The sequence below is a fragment of the Meles meles genome, unplaced genomic scaffold, assembly GCF_922984935.1.
Source record: "Meles meles unplaced genomic scaffold, mMelMel3.1 paternal haplotype, whole genome shotgun sequence".
In the NCBI taxonomy this organism is placed as follows: Eukaryota; Metazoa; Chordata; class Mammalia; order Carnivora; family Mustelidae; genus Meles; species Meles meles.
Genome location: NW_025721161.1, coordinates 230698 through 239162, shown reverse-complemented (window position 1 = coordinate 239162; position 8465 = coordinate 230698).

The following is an 8465-nucleotide window of genomic DNA, read 5'->3' as shown; positions in this document are numbered from 1 at the left end:
CTCTATGGCCAACTAATCTTCAACAAAGCAGGAAAGAATGTCCAATGGAAAAAAAGATAGACTCTTCAACAAATGGTGCTGGTAAAATTGGACAGCCACATGCAGAAAAATGAAATTGGACCATTTCCTTACACCACACACAAAAATAGACTCAAAATGGATGGAGGACCTCAATATGAGAAAGCAATCCATCAAAATCCCTGAGGAGAACACAGGCAGCAACCTCTTCAACCTCAGCGGCAGCAACATCTTCCTAGGAACATCACCTAAGGCAAGGGAAGCAAGAGCAAAAATGAACTACTGGGACTTCATCAAGATCAAATATTTTGCACAGCAAAGGAAACAGTTAACAAAACCAAAAGACAACTGACAGAATGGGAGAAGATATTTTCAAATGACATATCAGATAAAGGGCTAGTATCCAAAATCTATATGGAACTTAGCAAACTCAACACCCAAAGAACAAATAATCCAATCAAGAAATGGGCAGAGAACATGAACAGACATTTCTGCAAAGAAGACATCCAGATGGCCAACAGACACATGAAAAAATGCTTCACATCACTTGGCATCAGGGAAATACAAATCAGAACCACAATGAGATATCACCTCACACCAGTCAGAATGGCTAAAATTAACAAGTCAGGAAATGACAGATGCTGGCGAGGATGCGGAGAAAGGGGAACCCTCCTACACTGTTGGTGGGAATGCAAGGTGGTGCAACCACTCAGGAAAACAGCATGGAGTTTCCTCAAAAAGTTGAAAATAGAGCTACCTTACAATCCAGCAATTGCACTACTGGGTATTTACCCTAAAGATACAAACATAGTGATCCGAAGGAGCACGTGTACCCGAATGTTTATAGCAGCAATGTCTACAATAGCCAGACTATGGAAAGAACCTAGATGTCCATCAACAGATGAATGGATAAAGAAGAGGTGGTATATAAAGACAATGGAATACTATGCAGCCATCAAAAGAAATGAAATCTTGCCAATTGTGATGATGTGGATGAAACTATATTATGCTTAATGAAATAAGTGAATCTGAGAAAGACAACTATCATATGATCTCCCTGATATGAGGAAGTGGAGATGCAATATGGGGGGTTTGGGGGGTAGGAAAAGAATAAATAAAACAAGATGGGATTGGGAGGGAGACAAACCATAAGAGAGTCTTAATCTTGCAAAACAAACTGAGGATTGCCAGGGGGAGGGGGGTTGGGAGAGGATGGTGGGGTTATGGACATTGGGGTGGGGTGTGTGCTGTGGTGAGTGCTGTGAAGTGTGTAAACCTGGCAATTCACAGACCTGTACCCCGGGGCTAAAAATACATTATATGTTTATAAAAAATAAGAAATTTAAAAAAAAAGAAACTTGATAGAAAAAACGTAGAAAAGAAAGAGAAAAAATTTTCTAATATATGAAATAAAATAAAACTGTTCTTTCTGTATCCAAAAATAGCAGAAAACAAAACAAAACCAAAAAAAACCCAAATTTTCAAAAACTCAGTGGACTCTAGATTCTGTTTCCCTGTAGAACTGAAGCTACAGAGAGTAGCACTCTCTGATCATTAGACTTGGTGTGGGTGAGGAGTCTGTTCCTGTCTTCTGGGGGCTGTGGGGAAGGGGCCTGTCCCTCTGATTCTGGGGTGGAATTGCCTTAGTACAGATGTGCCTGAAAGGTGCAGGGGGTCAGGGCTTGGTGTAGCTGCTCTGTTCTCCACTTGGTGGCACTGTTTAGCTCACTGAGGTGAGGAGGCTCTAGGAGACAATGGCTTTGCCCCTTTCTCTTGTCTCTGGAGCAGGAATTGAGGGCCACCCCTCCTCAGTAAGCCCTCAGTATGTGCAGACAATGACCCCTTCTATGTCCCTTTTTTCTGTCAGATCCCCACCTTCACCCTGGGTCCAAACTGTCTGCCTACGAAATGGCACAGGTCTTCTGTGTTTGATCTCACCCACAGCTGTGTTTGAAAACCCCACATTACAGGGACCCCCACAGCATGTACTGACACTGATCCTCTAGGGGACGCTCCCCCTGTACTGTGGCCAGTGCCACCTTGTCCCTGAAGACAGTGGCAGGTCTGTGCAGCAGTTCACAGTTTAAGGTAAATAACAAGACACAGACTGCACCAGGGACTGCTGCCCTCAGACAGCAGCACTGTTCTTATACTGATGACCTGGGCAGCTTGATGAGCCCGCAGGGTCCTTTGCCACAGACAGGCCCTATCACTTCTACCAAATGCACTCCAAGCAGGGAAACAACTACTCCCCATAGGACCCTGGATAGCCTCAGACTGCCCAGTACTGGAGCTCCACCCTGGTCTTCCACAGGAGAACCACTCAGTTCCCCAGGAGCAAACCTGGCAGTGCTCATACCTCCAAAGATTCAGACTCTGCACTCAACTATATATAGAAATTTGGTGGGATTGCAAACCTTACCTTTTATCCCCATCAGTGGTTTTAGGGAATTGTTTTCTTGTGCATTCCCCTGCACATGTTTTCACTTTTTTTCTTTAAGTACTTTCTCTCTCTCTCTCCTCCTGTCTGGTCATTCCCTCCCCTGGGAAGCACCCCTGAATCTCTCCCACAAATCAACTCTCTGCAGTTCCTACCTTCCACATGTCATTTTTCCAGTTTGTAGATATACACCTATGTTCTCTAAGGCTGCTGGTCAATTTCTTGGGTGTTCAGAATGATTTCATATTTATCTAGCTGTGTTTGAGGGAGGAGAAAAGCTCAGACTCACAGTTCTCCTCCACCATCTTATCTCTCTCTAGGTTACATAACTTCTTTATATATTTAGTTATTAACCCCTTACCAAATAACATGTAAATACCTTACCCCATTCTGTAGTTGGTTTTTAGTTTTGTTTATTGATTCCTTCACTATGCAGAAGCTTCTTATTTTCATGGAGTTTCAATGTTTGTTTTTGCTTTTCCTTCCCTGGTATCAGGACACTTTTGCATAAAGAAGTACTATGGGCAATGTCAATGAGGCTTTTGCCTGTGTTCTTCTCTAGGATTTGAATGGTTTCCTTCCTCACATGTAGGTTTTTCATCCATTTTATGTTTGTTTTTTTATATGGTGTGAGAAAGTGGTCCAGTTTCATTCTTTTGCATGTTGCTGTCCAGTTTCCCAACATAATTTGTTGGGGGAGAAAAAACAACTGTCTTTTTCCCATTAGTTATTTTTCCTGCTTTGTCAAAGATTAATTGACTGTTTGGTTATAGATTCATTTGTGGGTTTTCTATTCGGGTCCATTGATCTATGTGTCTATTTGTGTACCAGCACCATTCTGTTTTGATCACCATAGTTTTGTAATAGGCTTTGAAGTCTGGAATTGTGGTGATTCCAGCTTTACTTTTCTTTTTCTTTTTTTAAGATTTTATTTATTTATTTATTTATTTATTTATTTATTTATTTATTTATTTGACAGAGATCACAAGTAGACAGAGAGGCAGGCAGAGAGAAAGGAGGAAACAGGCTCCCTGCTGAGCAGAGAGCCCAAGGCAGGGCTCAATCCCAGGACCCTGGGATCACAACCCGAGGTGAAGGCAAAGGCCTTAACCCACTGAGCCACCCAAGCACCCCTTCTTTTTAATTTTTTTTAGATTATTTATTTATTTATTTGACAGACAGAGGTCACAAGTAGACAGAGAGGCAGACAGAGAGAGAGAGAGAGGAGGAAGCAGGCTCCCCACTGAGCAGAGAGCCCGATGAGGGGCTTGATTCCAGGGTCCTGGGATCATGACCTGAGCTGAAGGCAGAGGCTTAGCCCAATGAGCCACCCAGGTGCCCCCAACTTTACTTTACTTTTTCAAGATTGCTTTGGCTATTGAGACTCTTTTCTGTTTCCACACAAATTTTAGGATTATTTATTCTAGTTCTATGAAAAATGCTGGTGGTATTTTGATAAGGCTACATTAAATGTGTAGATTGCTTTGGGCAGTATAAACATTTTAAAAATATTTGCTCATCGGGGCGCCTGGGTGGCTCAGTGGGTTAAAAATATTTGCTCTTCCAATCCCTGAGCATGGAATGTCATTCCATTTGTTCATGTCATCTTCAGTTTCTTTCAACAGTGTTTATAGTTTTCAGAGTACAGGTCTATTACCTCTTTGGTTAGTTTTATTCCTAGGTATCTTAATTGTTTTGGTGTAATTGTAAATGGGATTGAATCTTTAATTTCTTTTTCTGCTGCGACATTACTGATATACAGAAATGCAATAGATTTCTCTATGTTAATTTTCTATCCTTTGAATTTACTGAATTTGTTTATCAGTTCTAGTAATGTTTTTTTATTTATTTATTTTTATTTGTTTATTTACAGCATAACAGTGTTCATTGTTTTGGCATCACACCCAGTGCTCCATGCAGTACGTGCCCTCCCTATTACCCACCACCTGGTTCCTCAACCTCCGACCCCACCCCCCGCACCCACCGCCCCTTCATAACCCTCTGGTTGTTTTTCAGAGTCCATAGTCTCTCATGGTTCATCTCCCCTTCCAGTTCCCCTCAACTCCCTCTCCTCTCCATCTCCCCATGTCCTCCATGTTATTTGTTATGCTCCACAAATAAGTGAGACCATATGATACTTGACTCTTTCTGCTTGACTTATTTCGCTCAGCATAATTTCTTCCAGTCCCGTCCATGTTGCTACAAAAGTTGGGTATTCGTCCATTCTGATGGAGGCATAATACTCCATTGTGTATATGGACCACATCTCCCTTATCCATTCATCCGTTGAAGGGCATCTTCGTTCTTTCCACAGTTTGGCGACCGTAGCCATTGCTGCAATAAACATTGGGGTACAAATGACCCTTCTTTTCACTACATCTGTATCTTTGGGGTAAATACCCAGCAGTGCAATTGCAGGGTCATAGGGAATATCTATTCTTAATTTCTTCAGGAATCTCCACACTGTTCTCCAAAGTGGCTGCACTAACTTGCATTCCCACCAACAGTGGAAGAGGGTTCCCCTTTCTCCACATCCTCTCCAGCACACGTTGTTTCCTGTCTTGCTAATTTTGGCCATTCTAACTGGGGTTAGGTGGTATCTCAATGTTGTTTTAATTTGAATCTCCCTGATGGCTAGTGATGATGAACATTTTTTCATGTGTCTGATAGCCATTTGTATGTCTTCGTTGGAGAAGTGTCTGTTCATATCTTCTGCCCATTTTTTGATATGATTATCTGTTTTGTGTGTGTTGAGTTTGAGAAGTTCTTTATAGATCCTGGATATCAACCTTTTGTCTGTACTGTCATTTGCAAATATCTTCTCCCATTCCGTGGGTTGCCTCTTTCTTTTGTTGACTGTTTCCTTTGCTGTGCAGAAGCTTTTGATCTTGATGAAGTCCCAAAAGTTCATTTTTGCTTTTGTTTCCTTGGCCTTTGGAGACATATCTTGAAAGAAGTTGCTGTGGCTGATATCAAAGAGGTTACTGCCTATGTTCTCCTCTAGGATTCTGATAGATTCCTGTCTCATGTTGAGGCCTTTTATCCATTTCGAGTTTATCTTTGTGTACGGTGTAAGAGAATGGTCGAGTTTCATTCTTCTACCTATCGCTGTCCAGTTTTCCCAGCACCATTTCTTGAAGAGGCTGTCTTTTTTATATTGAATATTTTTTCCTGTTTTGTCGAAGATTATTTCACCATAGAGTTGAGGGTCCATATCTCGGCTCTCCACTCTGTTTCACTGGTCTATGTGTCTGTTTTTATGCCAGTACCACGCTGTCTTGGTGATCACAGCTTTGTAGTAAAGCTTGAAATCGGGTAACGTGATGCCGCCAGTTTTGTTTTTGTTTTTCAACATTTCCTTAGCAATTCGGGGTCTCTTCTGACTGCATACAAATTTTAGGATAATTTGCTCCAGCTCTTTGAAAAATATCGGTGGAATTTTGATCGGAATGGCATTAAAAGTATAGATTGCTCTAGGCAGTATAGACATTTTAACAATGTTTATTCTTCCAATCCAAGAGCATGGAACTGTCTTCCATCTTTTTGTGTCTTCTTCAATTTCCTTCATGAGTGTTCTGTAGTTCCTCGAGTACAGGTCCTTTACTTCTTTGGTTAGGTTTATGCCCAGGTATCTTATGGTTCTTGGTGCGATAGTAAATGGAATCGATTCTCTAATTTCCCTTTCTGTATTTTCATTGTTAGTGTATAAGAAAGCCACTGATTTCTGTACATTGACTTTGTATCCTGCCACGTTACTGAATTGCTGTTTGAGTTCTAGTCGTTTGGGTGTGGAGCCTTTGGGGTTTTCCATATAAAGAATCATGTCATCTGCGAAGAGAGAGAGTTTGACTTCTTCCTTGCCAATTGCGATACCTTTTATTTCTCTTTGTTGTCTGATTGCCGTTGCTAGAACTTCTAATACTATGTTGAACAAGAGTGGTGAGAGTGGGCATCCTGGTTGTGTTCCTGGTCTCAACAGGAAGGCTGCAAGCTTTTTCCCATTGAGGATGATATTTGCTGTGGGTCTTTCATAGATAGATTTTATGAAGTTCAGGAATGTTCCCTCTATCCCTATACTTTGAAGCATTTTCACCAGGAATGGATGTTGGATTTTGTCAAATGCTTTTTCTGCATCAATTGAGAGGACCATGTGGTTCTTCTCTCTTCTCTTATTGATGTGTTCTATCACAATGGTTGATTTGCGAATGTTGAACCAACTTTGCAACCCAGGGATGAATCCCACCTGGTCATGGTGGATAATCTTTTTAATGTGCTGCTGGTTCCTGTTTGCTAGCATCTTGTTGAGAATCTTTGCATCCACATTCATCAGTGATATTGGTCTGAAATTCTCCTTTTTGGTAGGGTCTTTGCCTGGTTTGGGGATAGGGTAAAGCTGGCTTCATAAAACGAGTCTGGAAGTTTTCCTTCTGCTTCAATTTTTTGGAACAGCTTCAGGAGAATTGGGGTTATTTCTTCTTTGCAAGTTTGTAGAATTCCCCAGGGAATCCGTCAGGTCCTGAGCTCTTGTTTTTCTGGAGGTTTTTGATCACTGCTTCAATCTCATTACTAGATATCGGTCTATTCAGGTTGTCCATTTCTTCCTGGTTCAATTTTGGGAGTTTGTAGCTTTCCAGGAATGCATCCATTTCATCTAGGTTGCTTAGCTTATTGGCATATAACTGTTGGTAATAATTTCTGATGATTGTTTCTATTTCCTTGGTGTTCGTTGTGATCTCTCCCTTTTAATTCATAATTTTATTAATTTGGGCTTTCTCTCTTTTCTTTTGGATTCGTGTGGCCAATGGTTTATCGATCTTATTGATTCTTTCAAAAAACTAGCTTCTAGTTTCATTGATACGTTCTACTGTATCTCTCGTTTCTACCTCATTGATCTCTGCTATAATCTTGATTATTTCCCTTCTTGCATGTGGAGTTCGTTTGATTTGTTGTTGATTGCCAGTTCTTTAAGTTGTAGAAACAGCTGGTGTATTCTGGATTTTTCAATGTTTTTGAGTGAGGCTTGGATGGCTGTGTATTTCCCCCTTAGAACCGCCTTTGTTGTATCCCATAGGTTTTGGACCGAGGTGTCTTCATTCTCATTGGTTTCCATGAATTGTTTAAGTTCTGCTTTGATCACCTGGTTGATCTAAGCATTCTTAAGCAAGGTGGTCTTTAGCTTCCAGGTGTTTGAGTTCCTTCTGAACTTTTCCTTGTGATTGAGTTCCAGTTTCAAAGCATTGTGATCTGAGAATATGCAGGGAATAATGTCAGTCTTTTGGTATCGGTTCAGTCCTGCTTTGTGACCCAGTATGTGGTCTATTCTGGAGAAGGTTCCATGTGCACTTGAGAAGAATGAGTATTCTGTTGTTTTACGGTGGAATGTTCTGTATATGTCGATGAGGTCCATCTGGTCCAATGTTTCATTCAATGCTCTTATTTCTTTATTAATTTTCTGCTTCGATGATCTGTCTATTTCTGAGAGAGGCGTATTAAGATCTCCTACTATTATTGTATTCATATCAATATGACTCTTTATCTTGATTAATAGTTTTCTTATGTAATTGGGTGCTCCCATATTGGGGGCATAGATATTCACAATTGTTAGATCGTCTTGGCGGATAGTCCCTTTAAGAATTATGTAGTGTCCTTCTGTATCTCTGACTACAGTCTTTAGTTTAAATCTAATTTATCTGATATGAGAATCGCTACCCCGGCCTTCTTTTGAGGCCCATTGGCATGAAAGATGCTTCTCCATCCCTTCACTTTCAGTCTGGGTGTATCCTTATGTTCAAAATGGGTCTCTTGTTGACAACATATGGATGGGTCCTGTCGTTTTATCCAATCTGCAACCCTGTGTCGTTTTATGGGCTCATTTAGGCCATTCACATTGAGAGTGATTATTGAGAGATAGGTTTTTATTGACATCGTGTTGCCTTTGAAGTCTTTCTGTCTATCGATTGTTTCTATATTTCTGTTCAATGATATTCTTAGGATTTTTTCTCTTTTA